Here is a 14,677-nt window from a genome sequence, read left to right as displayed (position 1 = left end):
GCGGTGGATGACGGCGAGGCCTAGGAAGGGGACGACGGGGAGCCGGGGAACCCGCGGTAGTGGAAGCCCCCATGCGCGCGGAGAGGAGTACGAGGGTTCACTGGTTCGGCTGCGGTGTGAGGCTGCCGTCGCCGTAGGGCCTGGCCAGCGATGGGAATAGTAGGGGGCGGTGAGGCCTCCACGGCAGCACAGCCGGCCACGGGAAGTAGGACCATGCGGCATGACCGGCGCTACTTTGGGCGGCTGGAGCAAGAAGACCAGAGGTTGAAGAAGCACTACGGCCGTTGGATGGACATCGTATGGTCACTAGAGCTAGAATCATTCATATTGACTAAGTTGACAAAGCCCTTCGTCCCCGTCAACTTAGTAGGCCCACAAGTCAGCCTCCCACCAAGGTGGGTCCCAGCTAGCCGGGTGAGTATTCATTTTTTTTGTGCGTAATAAGGAGGCACTTCCGGTGGGTCCGAGCTGACAGCGGGGGAATGTTTTTTCGCGAAATACGGTGGCCCGTCCGGTGGGTCCCAGCAGTCAGGGGGAAACAATTTTTTTCGCAAAATACTGGTGGCCCGTCCGGTGGGTCCCTGCTATCAGGTGGAGGAATAATTATTTTCTGCATAATAAGGAGGCACTTCCTTGCGGCTGCCATGGACCCAGCTGTCAGCCTCTCCACGTACAGTATTCTTTCGATAGAATTCGGTCGTTGACCACATTGACCACGGCGCGCCGACAGCACCATAGTGGTGGACGACGGCGAGGCCTAGGAAGGGGACGACACGGAGCCGGGGAAGACGCGGCAGTGGATGCCCACGCGGAGAGGAGTACGAGGGTTCACTGGTTCGGCTGCGCTGTCGTCGCCGCAGAATAACAAGGGGTGTGGGTGAGTTGAGTGGAGGGATGGCCTGGCCAGCGGTGGGAGTAGTATGGGGGCGGTGAGGCCTCCGCGGCAGCACAGCCAGCCACGGGAGGCAGGAGCAGGCGGCACGACCGGCGCTGGTTTGGGCGGCTGGAGCAAGAAGACCAGAGGTTGAAAAAGCACTACGGCCGTTGGATGGACATCGTACGGTCAGTCGAGCTAGAATCGTGCATATTGACTAAGTTGGCAAAGCCCTTCGTCCCCGTCAACTTAGTAGGCCCACTATACTGGGTCCCAGCTAGCAGGGGGAGTATTCATTTTTTTGTGCGTAATAAGGAGGCACTTCCTTGCGTGCGAAGATATAGCTGGTGGGTCCGAGCTGTCAGCGGCAGTAACGTTTTTTTCACGAAATACAGAGGCCGTTTTGGTGGGTCCCGGATGTCAGGTGGAGGAAATCATTATTTTGTGCGTAATAACGAGGCATTTCCTTGTGTGCGGCCATGGACCCAGCTGTCAGCCTCTCCACGTACAGTCCACTTCAGATGCATGTCGGTCGTTGACCACGCTGACCACGTCACGCCGAGAGCACCAGGGCGGTGGACGACGACGAGGCCTAGGAAGGGAATGACACGGAGGCACGGAAGACTCGGCCGTTGTTTTTGTTTCCCACGTTGAGGGGAGTACGACTGTACGAGGGTTTACTGGTTCGTCTGCCGTCGCCGGAGAATAATAGCAGGTGTGGGTGAGTAGAGGGATGGCTAAGCCAGCGATGGGAGTACGGTGGGGCAGTGAGGCCTGCGCGGCAGCACAGCCGGCCGCGGGGAGGAGGGAGCAGGCAGTCCCGCCGGCGCTTGTTTGAGCGGCTGGAGCAGGAAGTGCAGAGATTGAAGAAGCACGCCGGTCGTTGGATGGACATCCAACAGTATACAGGCCATCTGTGGTAAGCCTCAAATCTGTGGAAAACAGCATATAGCCCATCTGCCATTATTTCAAATAATTTACAGCCCATTTGATAATTCTTACGGGTTTTTTTGGAGCCCATATTCTTTATGTTAGCATTACAGCCCATATTGTGGCTACGGTTAAAAAATTATACGAAATTTTGCATATGTCGGTGCGGTCTGAACTGTTTTAATCCCGAAATTTCGAATCACATTCAGACTGATTTTAAAAATAAATGTATATCAATATAAAATCCAATAAATTGTCGACGCATAAAAAACAATGCAATTTAAAATCTCGAAATGAAAAAAAGATATTTGAAAATAATTGCCGGTTTGATGTTTTTTAAAAATGTACAGCCAATTTCTCATTACTAATAGGCCACTCTCCTCGTCTTGAAAGATTTGCAGCCCAACAGGCCTGATAAAGTGACTTACTTGACAAATCACAAAAAAATTGGGCTAGCCATTTTCAGAAAGAAAAAAAACTATTGGGCTGGTCTGTGGTAAACATAAAATAAAAGGCTGTCTAGACAGGCCAGAGTGTCCCGCACAGCCCAGTTGACACCCTGCTTCCGTCTCAAAAACAAATTAGATAAATGCCACTCCAATTATGGCGATTCATAAAAATGCCACTGCAATTTCCAAACTTTGAAAAATGCCACTGCCATTTTTGCAAACCTTGAAAAACGCCGCTGCAGTTTGCAAACTTTGAAAAACGCCACTCCAGACTTCGAAAAATGCCACTAGAAATGGCATGAAATGTCATTTTTCAAAGTTTGGAAATTGCAGTGGCATTTCTCGGATACACCAGATTTGGAGTGGCATTTATCAAATTAACACAAAACAAAAATAACTGGGCGAGCTGCTGGGTCCCTGGTGTCAGCTGCTCGTTGTGCAATTCTCTCGTTTATTGACTATGTTGACAATGACATGGGGCCCAGATGTCAGAAATCCACTAGGAGGAGCCATTTTTTATTGGCTTGAAATAAGGAGGCACTTGCTTGCGTACTGCCATGACCTTGGCGGGTCCCTTCTGTCATCCTCTCCACGTACAATCATCTCCTGATTGTGTACGCGTCAACTTGCTAGGCCCACAAGTCAGCCTCTAAACCGTGGAGGACAAATACAACCCATTTAAAAAAATAACAGCCCATTCCATAAGTTCAAATGGAAAGTTCAACATTCAAAGCAAGGTAACAGGTCTGATCCACATATAGAGTACTGAACTTCCACGTTGACAACCATCATAGCCAAGTGAACTATCTACTCCCGCTAACACTCTAGTAGCGTACAAGTACTAACTTACTATTAGCTAACTAGACGATGCCGGCCGCCATCTGATGTCCATGCTAAATGCTGGCACCGGCGTCCTCCGCCTCGCCTTGGACTTGCCAGAGGTGCGATAGGGCACGTTGCTCGCACGCGTTGGCCCTTTTCATGTCGGCGTGGTCCACCGAAGCTTTGGCTTCCAAGCGGGAAACCCACTTGATGAGCTGGTAGTAAAAATCGGCGTCGCGAACGCGTGCGTGCCCGACAGCCTCCAAGGCTATTTGCCGGGCGCCGGCCTCCACGTAGTCGGCCCAGTTGCGGGCGCTCTGCTCGCGACTCAGAGCGTCGGTGCGCTGCTGCTCCATGTCCCGCTGGCGGCGCAAATCAGAGAGACACTGCTCCTCCATCATGCGGTCGCGCTCCAACAACTCCAACAACTCCTTGATCTCCGCATTGCCATCTAAAGACAGATAGAATGCCTCCTCCCTCCGTCTGCCTTCCGGTGAAAACCCGAACACTAGTTCCGGCGGTGACCGCCTCCGGCGTCGCCTACCACGGACGGGCGGGGGCATGGCGGACGTGGCGAGCGACGTCGGGCCGGTGAGGGCTTATGAGGATATGGCGAGTTGGGTCATGGTGGCACCTGAGAAGGCCGGGAAACAGTACTTATAGGCGGAAGGTAGAGCGACGGTCATCGGAATCCAATGCATAATGGCTTAGCGCGCCAGCTTGCCGTGGAAAACTAGAGAAACTGAAATTATGACTGTGTCGTCCCGTCCCATCTGGGTCGCACGCCGGCATGGCGGTCAAACGAGTGCACTCGAATCATCTCCCTCCTTGTCAATAATGATTCCATGGATTTAAAGTGTATCTTTTTTCGCATCAGTTAGCTGCCTTAATTACGGCCGGCTGCATCCAGGCACTCAGAATCACTCGCAGGCAGTACGTGAAGCAGCATGCAGCCACTTAAATCGCTGGAATTAATTAGGTTAAAACTTCTGCATGCCGAGGGCACGCATGCAGCCACTTAAATCGCTGGAATTTATTAGGCTTAAACTTCTGCATGCCGTTAATTATTGCCATGCCTTGGTCTTGCTACTTTGCTCACGGGACTAATAAACCTGGACGGAGGGAGTACCTTGGTTGGTGAGAGGTTTGAATTAAGCCCTGCAAACCGGAAAGGAGGTACTAGTATGTGCGTGATCCGCTATTTATTCGTGTACGATCGAGTAGGTCGTTTCTTGAATTGAGCCCTGCAAACCGGAAAGGAGGTAGTACGTGCGTGATCCGCTATTTATCCATGTAGGATCGATAGTGTAGCTTGTCAGTTTCTTCAGAGGTAGGCATTTTTATCCGTGTAGGATCGATAGTGTAGCTTGTCAGTTTCTTCATAGGTAGGCATTTTTATTCACAAAACTGCCACTTCGCATCTTGCGTCGCAAATAAAACTGCCAGGAGCGCATTTGTAGGCTAGTTAGTGATCGATAAGTAACTTGTAAACACTGAGCGAACAGAAATAAGTAACTGTTAATGCATGTCAATGATTCACAGATCATATACAAATATGTAGCTCCAAAAGCAAAGATCGGCCACTTCGGATCTTGCGTCGCAACTAAAACTAACTAGTACGATTCCCATACATAAGATCAACATGTTAATGCATCACAATGACTCACAGATCATATACAAATATGTAGCTCCAAAATCAAAGATCTAGAAAAAACATCTGTTCTTCCTACTAACATGGATGCTTCTCTTGGCCAACATTCAGTACAGACTGAAATACAAATTTGTTTGTGAAGTCTACAATTCCTCTTGCAAACGTAAGTGGTTTCACCAACAACTGGAACCATGAGAATGAACCAGACATGATGGAGGAACATCCACTGCAATATGATTTGGTCTTCTCTCGATCACACGGCGAGACTATTTTCGGAATACAAACTTTAACTTAGGCAAAATGGTGCCCATTGTATAATCAGACCAAAGCAATGAAGCACCTAGTGTTGGCCAATAAATAGTACAGTACTACTTTTCTGCAGTCCATGAAGTGACTATCCAATCTTTCTGTGTCTATTTTCAAATGGCACTGCATGCAGTGACTATACTATTCTCTTGTGCAGTTCAACCAAAATTGCGAGCACTTTATTGTTTTGCCAAATAGCAACAGGCAGACATATCTGTCTGCACAAATATCAAGCAGCTAGTAAACATATACCACACCTTGTATTTTCGGTTTAAACATGTCTCTTCCGCTTAGCATCTGTCATGTTCTGCACTAGACAATCTGATACAGTTATGTTTTGCCCTGGACAATTTCATACTGAATTGATTTGCTGGTTCAGAGCAGAAATATAGCGCCTATTCTTCATCAGACCAAGGATATCCATGTTCGCAGTGATGGAAGAGGTGAAATCGATACAACCGAAATTGAGCATCCAATCATTGAATCCTGTCCTGCACCTCCAATGTAGGTCCACCCTGCCAATAAATTCACATGCAAACCACTAGTATTACTATCTAATGACAGTACAAAAAGAGTAGCAAGAGAGTAGCAAATCATGTACCTTCGTAATGAACAGCTCATAGTGCCACCAATTGGATATAAAGGTTGGGAAAAAACATGCTCCTAATGTTGAACCAGTTGGACTTTTTGTGCAGTTCCACTAAAATCGAGCATCCCTGTTTGCATAGATATTGAAAGTGTGATTACTCTAAAAGTGGCACTAGTTGAAGCATAGACTCACAAATATAAGCATTCCAATTTCTTAATGGGAAAAGGTAGCAAGACTGTTTCTAACCACCTGTTTGAAGGAATAAATAAAGCAACAGCGGCTGATGTGAGGAAGGCATACATAGTTTTTTCTAGAAAAGTGAGCCATTCCTGACCTTTCCTCTTCTTTTAAGCAAATTTTGTGCAGTTCTACTAAAATAAAATTCCATCACCGCCTTGACAATTCAGTGACACTGTACAAAAGGAAATGACTTAACATTACATCATGATGTCAGGTATGTAGTCGACAGGCATTAGAGACAAACATACAGACCTCCTCAAGAGAACAGCCGGAGGAGGAGGTGCCCACCCTTGACCTTTCCTCTTGTCTTCATAATTGTCTATGCAGTTTAACCAAAATAAAATGACATCAGCGCCTTGGCATTTTGGTGACACTGTACAAAAAAATTAACTTATCTCATGAAAGTGAGGTATGTAATCTATAAGCATTAACAGTGCAAAAATCTGACGGGAGTAACAAGTTTCATCGTTGGTATACTAGCTTTGCAACAGCATTAGAATGCCTTATAGCCGAAAAATATTTAATACATCCACAATCAACAGCTAACCCTGAAATAATCCAGTGACATTAAATGGCATTGCTTAAATTTATGGGTGGCATTAGACTGAGAGCGGCATTAGTTAAATGTGGCATCACTTTAGCAGTAGCATTGCTTGACTTGACTGCTGGCATTATACTAACAGCAAAAAAAGTGGCAATAAGAGCATGGGAGGCACCAGTACGATGTACCTCCACGGACACAGAGTGGTGAGGGAGGTATGGTTGCCCAGAGCAACAAATATCCAGGCAACATATGTGGATTACGGTCCCATTTTTGTTCTCTTTAGCCGCCTTCCCTATGTGAGGACAGCAAACTGATCGACCTGGTCATTCTCTATTGCGTTGTCATGCCTTTCTACCCTTCTTCAACCAAGAGACACGAGACTCGTTCCTTAGCTACTGATTTTCCCCTTTTCAACCTAGATGCGGGTTCGATGCCTACTCTCTTGGACAGTACAGTCTCCCTTCCTTTCCTTATTCAACCCAGACATGGATTAGTCTGCATGAAGTAGGGTTTCCTTTAATAGTGCAAATTATGGTTTTCGTCTGCGTGGCCAGCAGAGTAGAGGATAGCAAATTGGGAAGATGGTGGAGTGGAAAAAGATCCACATGCAATGATGTAGCAGATGGGGCAATAGAACAAGGTTATGGCTCGAAAAGAGGTAGCATACCTGAGGGTCGGTGGGAGGTGGCTTCGCTCGTGGTCGTCGTCCTCCGCACACACTACGGCAGCGAGCTTGGGGACGGAGGCCATCCCGCGTGGGCGCTAGGTCTGAGAGGACGGCCTTGTCGTCAGTGCATGACCTCGCTCCCCGACGACGAGTGCGTCAATGCTGCACGTCCTTTTCTTCCCCGGCGGATCTGTGACCACCGGTGAGGAGGGAGAGAGGGGCCGTCTTTTTTAGATCTGGAGAGAGGGTGGTAGTGTGAGAAGCAAGTGGGCAGCCCTTAGCAAGAAAGCGCTGAAGCTCCAGCCTATATATAACTTTTTTATACTAGTAGTAGTGGAGGTGGGGTAGTGGTAGAGTAGTTTATATTTTCTCTGCGTACAGTACCAGTTAGTCATGCTTCAAAACTGATCGGCACGCCATTAAAAAAATAAAGGTCGATAACTAATGCGGCACCTCGGGCCAACGCGGCCAGATCGCATTTTGCACGAGAAATTACACACCATGTTTCGTTGACATGTGGTCCCGTTCCAACATATCAGTGAGACGACGGCGAGTAGTAGGAGTATTTCCGAACGAACATGTAGGCCAAGGCGCCTCTTCGTGAACCATGGCAAACTCGCAACCGTCCACTGACTCTTCGCCTTTCCCTCTTGATTTGGAACTGATGTCGCATGCTCTTCCTCTCCCTCCTCCATTTTCCTTCAGCCCTTCACCCTTTCTTCTGCCATTGTTCGATCATCTTCTCCATGGAGGGAACAGGCCGGAAACGACCTCGTTATTCTTGCCCCGATCTGAAAGATGACGTGGTGGAGGAACTCATTGATCGGTGCGATGTCATCACCTCGTCTAGCATGGCAGGTTCGTTCCAGCCCATTCTCGACTCAACTAATAACATCATTGCAAGGAACCCAAGGGTCAAGGAGCGGTTTGATCTCCCCTATCTTCTTCACCGTGACCCTGCTCGCTGGCGAGCGGACGACGGAGACCTCGCCTTGTGTAAGTTGATGCCGCTTGATAATGATACGTGTGATGTCAAGATGCCATCGCTTAAGGGTAAGTCCTAGGCTGGCGCAAATGGAGATTGGGTTGTTTATATTGGGTACAATTGTGAGTGGGAACTTGTGAATGTGTACACTCGTCAGCGAATTCCACTTCCAAAAATCTCCGAGTGCCCTGAGGTTGAGCACACAGATGATCTACGTATGTTCAAATACGATCATGGTGACTGTCGTGTACTGAAGATAGCAATTTGTCGAGTTCCCAACCGCTCTTGGAATTACAAAAACTATGATGTTGTTGCTATCTTCGACAAGCTAGTTGCCGTCCTTCGTGGTTCGACTGGATGGATATTACTCAAAAATCAGTTTCTATACATGGATGTGTACTGTGATGCAATTTAATACAAGGATCTTGTGTTTGCTGCCACCTCTCGTGGCACTGTTTCTGCATGGGATCCTTGTTTTTTCGGTACGTTTTTCTTCCATCGTAATTATAATTGTTTCATCCACATGCATGCGTGTTAGCAACTTTCCCTTTACTAATTAACCTTCTTCTTGTGTTTCCAAGGTCCTGTGGACATCCCACCACCTATACTTGAAAAATTTTATAACCAAGGGGGAGATGACGATGGTGATGATCACGAGCATGAGGACGAGCAGCGCCGATATACTCTGTGGCGCCTGGCAACTAATTACGATGGATCACCTCTTCTTGTGTGTATACAGCCCACTGATGATGTTACTGCTAAGGAAGCAGGTGTAGTCTCCCATGGTCGCACTCTCCGGACCTATTCCAACACCCGTTGCATGGTATTCGGGATGGATACTAGTGTGCTAGCGCCAACTCCTTCTCCCTGGCACAGAATTGATAGTCTTGGAGAAAACTCGCTCTTCCTTGGACGAAACTATCCGATGATGGTGAAAGGCGATCCAACCACTGTTGACACATTTATGAGAAGCAACTGTGTCTATACCTCGGACATTTGCGTGGTTCCCTACCATGGTACTGATATAGTAGGCCGCTTCATCCTGGATGATCAGTCCTGCGTTGGTCTCCAGATCGACAATGCATGGCCCGTCCCAGAGAATCACTTGTGGTTCAAAGCAAGCGTTTCCAACGCCGATGAATGGTTGAGTTGAAGTTCATTTCATTGCTTGTTATTTGTTGTGTGGTGAAAACTTTAGTATTTATAATGTATCCTCGTTGTCGATGTGGGTTGATGATCTGTTGTTCTATGTAATAAACTGATATGCCTGTGATAAACTTACTAAATTTATGAATGGCTTTCGAGTCGCTTCTCTGAGTGAGTGGTGTGACGAGGCAAAAAAATATTTTCCAAATACATAATTGTACGTGCATTGGAACAGGTTATCGGATGAGGCCAATCAACAATAGTAGTACACTATTTGTACTAGCTTCACATGCTTCGCGCGTCGGGCGGGTGTTTTTACTGTAGCCATATGCTAATGTGTTCGTTGTACATAACCAGCACCTCGAATCCTCGATACTAGTATACTATATAGTAGGAGTAAGTAGTAGGAGTAGTAGGGTGGCATGGGCCAGAACAAGCATTCACGTCCAGGAGTACGGCACACGCCACCACCACGACATCCATCTGACACCATATTATTTCTTGGAGTCCGTGCGAGAGCAATCTCTTCAACCTCGTCGTTTCTCTAACTTCAGCCATCGCGCGGCGGACGAGGTGGGGGTTTGCCGATAGTCGGTTTCCTTAACTGTGGTCCCACTTGTAAGGCCAACTCCAACGCACGACCCCAAACGGACCTCCGTTTTGCACGAACTCCAATGATAATTTTGACTACTCATGTAGTAAGTTGGATTAGTGCCTTCTTGATGCATTCATTGTTGATCTGCGGAGGCTTGATCTTGCCTGCTTCTTTCTTCTTCGAGTGTAAAGAAGTAGACGTTGCTTCCTCGCATCTAGTCTCATGTCTAGCCTCTATTCTATACTAGCTAAAAGTGATAGAACATCTACTAAATTACGCTCTATCAATATATGGATGTACTCTTCTTCCTAATACAAAAACTTGCATGCATTCTACTCCCTCCATTGCACAATACTACATGCCTTCTATTTGTCAAAATATATATGTATCTAGACATGTCTTAGTATATAGGTACATCCATTTTTGGACAAATGGAAGTCAAGTATTTTGGAATGGAGGGAGTACACAATAAAAATTTTAAGTTAGCACAACTATTCTAATCCGAGAGCAGAACCAAAGATTTGGTTGGGTTCTTCCTCCTTTTGCCGACACGTGGGACATCCAGCATCCAGGTCGTGTCATGAAAGAAAATAGAGTGGTAGTTGAAGCCACGAGATGTGCATCTTGGGTTAAACTGTAAATAGAATCTTACTACTCTTGAGTAACTCCAAAAGTGGCCACCGAAGATCTTTATTGGATTTGTTTTTCATCACCAGCACGTCGAGGTGAAAGATGTGTAGGTTCAGTGGGTCCTCTTGCGTTTTCACTGACATGTGGGGCCGCATGTGAGCAAATAGATGATGGGCTCCGCGCGTCCGCTGGCTGGCTGAGAAGAGAGATAGAGGAGGGCTGAGCACGGACTGCAGGAAATTTGTTCTACGTACCTCAATATAGGCTCGATATAGTGGGGTGGCATGGGCCATAACTAGCATTCACGTCTAGCAGTACGGCACACACCACCCACACGAGTCCCATATGACACCAATTTTCTTGGAGTCCGTGCTACAGCCATCTCTTCTCCCTCCTGTCCTCTTCTCTCAACCATCGCGTGGTGGGCGGGGTGGGGGTTTGCCGATAGTCAGTTTGCTCAACTGCGGTCCCACTTGTAAGTGAAAATGCAACACCGCACGCATTCCCGCTTGAGCGGCGTGCCGGACCAACCATGTGGGGGTGCAACGCGAACACGGCATGCTTTTCCTTTTGAACTCGTAACTTGTAAAATTTGGTTCTGCTCCATGGCGCGACCGATCGATAGAAAATAACGATTTTGCCTAGAGAAATGAGAAGTTTGCTTCTGGCGCCGTTCATGCAAGGAGTACGTACGAAAATTATGAAGTTGATGCGAAAGGTAAGATAATTACTGTAGTATCATATACTACTACATGGATTTGACGGAAGGATAAAAGTACATACGGATCCATCAACGTTCAACGACATCCTCACGCCCTAGTGCGTCGGGTCACCAACCGACGTGTGAGGAGCAGCGGCGTTGGCGGTGAGCTCAACGTGCTTCTGAACAGTGCCGTCCAAGGTTGCCCTGCGCTCCAAGAAGGCCAGTGTCCTGTCGTTCTCCTCTTGCATGTACTAGTCCTTGTGGACGATTTGCGCGTAGACGTGGGTGATTATGTCGATGGTGTCTTGCTGTGGCAGGCGCTGCGCGGTGGGCGTGACCTCGAGGTGGACATTCTCCGGCGCGACGGCGGGCAGTCGCAGGGCCACCAGTGCATCGAAGAGGTTGTTATTATAGTGGCCGTTGAGGGTGGCGGGCATCGCAGAGCCTGGGCGCGTCGGCTGGAGGCTTACGTCAAAGTCGTCCGCAAGCTTCTTGACAATGATGAACTTGTCGAGGAAACCGACGAGGACCTTGTCGAACAAGGATGCGAAGCTGTCGTCCAAGCGGCCCCTCGCCCTGGCGGCCTCAAGCAATACTACCTGCCGGGCCGCAGGCCGGCGTTGTGGACCATCTGGCACAGCCGGCTGATGCTCACGCTCATCGCCTCCATGGGTCTAGCGTAGCTTCTAGTCAACTGATCTTGCGATTCGAGTGATCACTCAGCCCTTGGTTAGCGTGCGTAGGTGCGTAGGGTTTCATACTACTCCTCGGCCCTCTACTGCACCTGCCTTTGGCTGTATGATAGGTGGGCCAGCCACCCCCTGGGGCCACGTGTCATTCACCCAAAGGCAGTTGCCGTAAGTCAATGAAGCTGCATCCCCCTCCATGCCAATGCAGTATAGTCATCTCACCGGACCTCTAGTTGGGGCCAAACGAGAGAAGTTTGATGTTTACTGGTTTATTGGTCCCCTTTGCATTTTGCGCCAAGTTTTGACCTTTGATTTAACTAATAAAATGTTAATGCATGTAAACAAAAATGTTGTGTAAGTCACCTTACGAAAACCAAATAATCGCAAAATACTTAGTCATGGTGCATTAACTCCCTCCTTGTTTCTTATTTCGTGACATATCAACCAATGAGATATGTGGGCCGTGCATGCTTTGAATGACTTGAGGCTAGTACCAAACATGACATGCAATGTTTAGTTCATTGCATGTAATCCTATTACAGTACTCTAGTTAGCAAAAAAAACATTAAGTTCTCTCGCCGATAGGAATAAAACACCATGTATTTATTTACAGAGGGAGTAGTACATTTTTGGTGACATGCATTACTAGATATTGCTAGTCAATACTAAAATCCAGATGGACGTGGAAGTACTCCTAAATCCAGACGGTGGTGCTACTAGTACTAGTAGTAGTACTACCAATGTAGTAGTAGGAGTACTAGCACTGTACTACCTGTTGGTCAAATTATCACGTGCTGCTCCTCACAGTGAAGTAACAAGACCCTGCGCCGGAGATGACACCTGAGTATAGGCGCCGTGTTCGGCATACCATAGTCAGCCTCACCGTTTGCAGTCACTATCATCATGGCTATAGAGCTAGCCTGCTTACAACTAGCCCTGTTCGACATAATTTCCCGTGCGTAGATGCCCGTGCATTACACGGAACACCAAGATTGGGGGTGGACGGCTCTGGCAGCGGCCATCGCGCCAGATTTTTCCACGGCCTTCTACTCCTAGATGTGGTGGGGTGGAGATGAGGCTGATTGCGAGAGACAAGGAGTTGTTTGTAAATAGGGAACAAGTGCGGGCATCTTTTTGCAAAAATGGAGAAGCTTGGTTTGTATGCGTCAGATCTAGATCCGATGGCTATTGGTGAAAGATGGGAGGCACAACATCATCACCAACTCAGGACCTGTTTGATTCGCAGGATTTTGAAAACGCAGGAATAGGACACAGCAATATTACAAGTTTTAAACTAATATTACAAATGTTAGGAGTAATGTTGCACCTATGAAGAGGGAATTACTAGGAAGTTTACGTAAGAACTTTCGTTACTTTAGGTGGATGCAGCATTATCGTACAAACTAAAATCCACCGCCCTGACAAGTCACTAATGGGCAAATAAGTTTTCGAGTCTCTGGCCACTTGATGTTTCAAAAACAATTTCAGCTTCTGCGGAGACTTTGTCATTTAGGCTTAGACGCTTGCGGTGATCAGCACGCCATTCATTGTTGCGCCAGAGAACGCCAAACCTCATTACCTTGAGCACACTTGCCTCCAGAACAAAGAACCTGGCCAATTTAATCTCAGATGTGCTGCCTCGGTAGTCGATCAAATCAATTTCTGTAAGATGGAGATCAAGGCATTCGGTGAGATTGTTATAGTGCAACACATTTTTCACTTTCGGGTCTTTTTTTATCTGCAAAAGAAGAGAATATATTAGAGCAGCTGGCTGCATAAGATTGTTGTGTCATCAAGAGGTACCAATATCATTCGCTCATACGATAGGGTTGGCTGGCTAGTGATATTTTTTCACTCTCTCTCTCTCTCTATTTCCTCTCATTTAACTAGGAGCACGTGAAGAGCTTGGGCATTTGTTGCCTTCCACTATGTGGCCGATGCCATATTTCACAAAAGTATGCCACATAATACGCATCGATGTCAAATCAAAAGATTTTGGCACCGCTCTCGCGATGTGAGAGAGTTGGCACCGCTGTGCACACAGACCCACATGTATAAACAAATTGATCAAACCAACTACACCAGCCTCTCACTCTCACAAACAAGTGTTTTTTATTGCTTCAGTCCTCTCTCTCTCCCACTCAGTGTTTTTTCATTACGTGAGTTAATTTGGCACCGGAGCAAAGTAGGTGATCCAGATTGGGACACCAGGTGAGCAATGGAGGGGCATCGATGCCAAATGCATCACAAGTGAATTTGGCACATGTTTTGGCCTACATAGCCCACTTTTGTAATACTACCTCGTATTTAGTATAAAATTTTGACCATAGATTTACCTAAGAAAATGCCAATGCATGTCACTAAAAATTACACCATTTGAAATTATGTTCAAATATGAATCCAACGATATAGTCCTTAGTGACATGCATTAACATTTTGTCAGTTAAATCTATGGTCAAATTTTGATACTACAAAATTGGAAGAGTAAACCAGGACGGAGGAAGTACTTGCTCTTAGGGTAACCATAAGTTACTTTCCACTATGACTAGCCTAGGCTACTATAGTAGTACAGCATAAAAACGATGCAGGTGATCACGTGAGAAAAAAATACTAAAAACATTTCTTTCGGTGCAGTGCGTAGATGCAGTTTTGAACACTACACTTGTCATCGTAATTTGGGAAAATTACAAAAAAATTGAGCTACGTTGTGATTGCCGTTTACTTATAGGAAAGAAGTTTCACCTCGATGAGTAGTTTCTCCGTGCACGGAAAGCATGTAAGGAATCCAACAGCTTGATCCAGATTGGGGCCGATAGATTTTAGTGCTAAGATCTTCACTGTGCGCATGGACTGGGTC

The sequence above is a fragment of the Triticum urartu genome, chromosome 1 (genome assembly GCF_003073215.2).
Source record: "Triticum urartu cultivar G1812 chromosome 1, Tu2.1, whole genome shotgun sequence".
In the NCBI taxonomy this organism is placed as follows: Eukaryota; Viridiplantae; Streptophyta; class Magnoliopsida; order Poales; family Poaceae; genus Triticum; species Triticum urartu.
The sequence above is the reverse complement of the archived record's forward strand: the minus strand, read 5'-3'. Positions refer to the sequence as shown.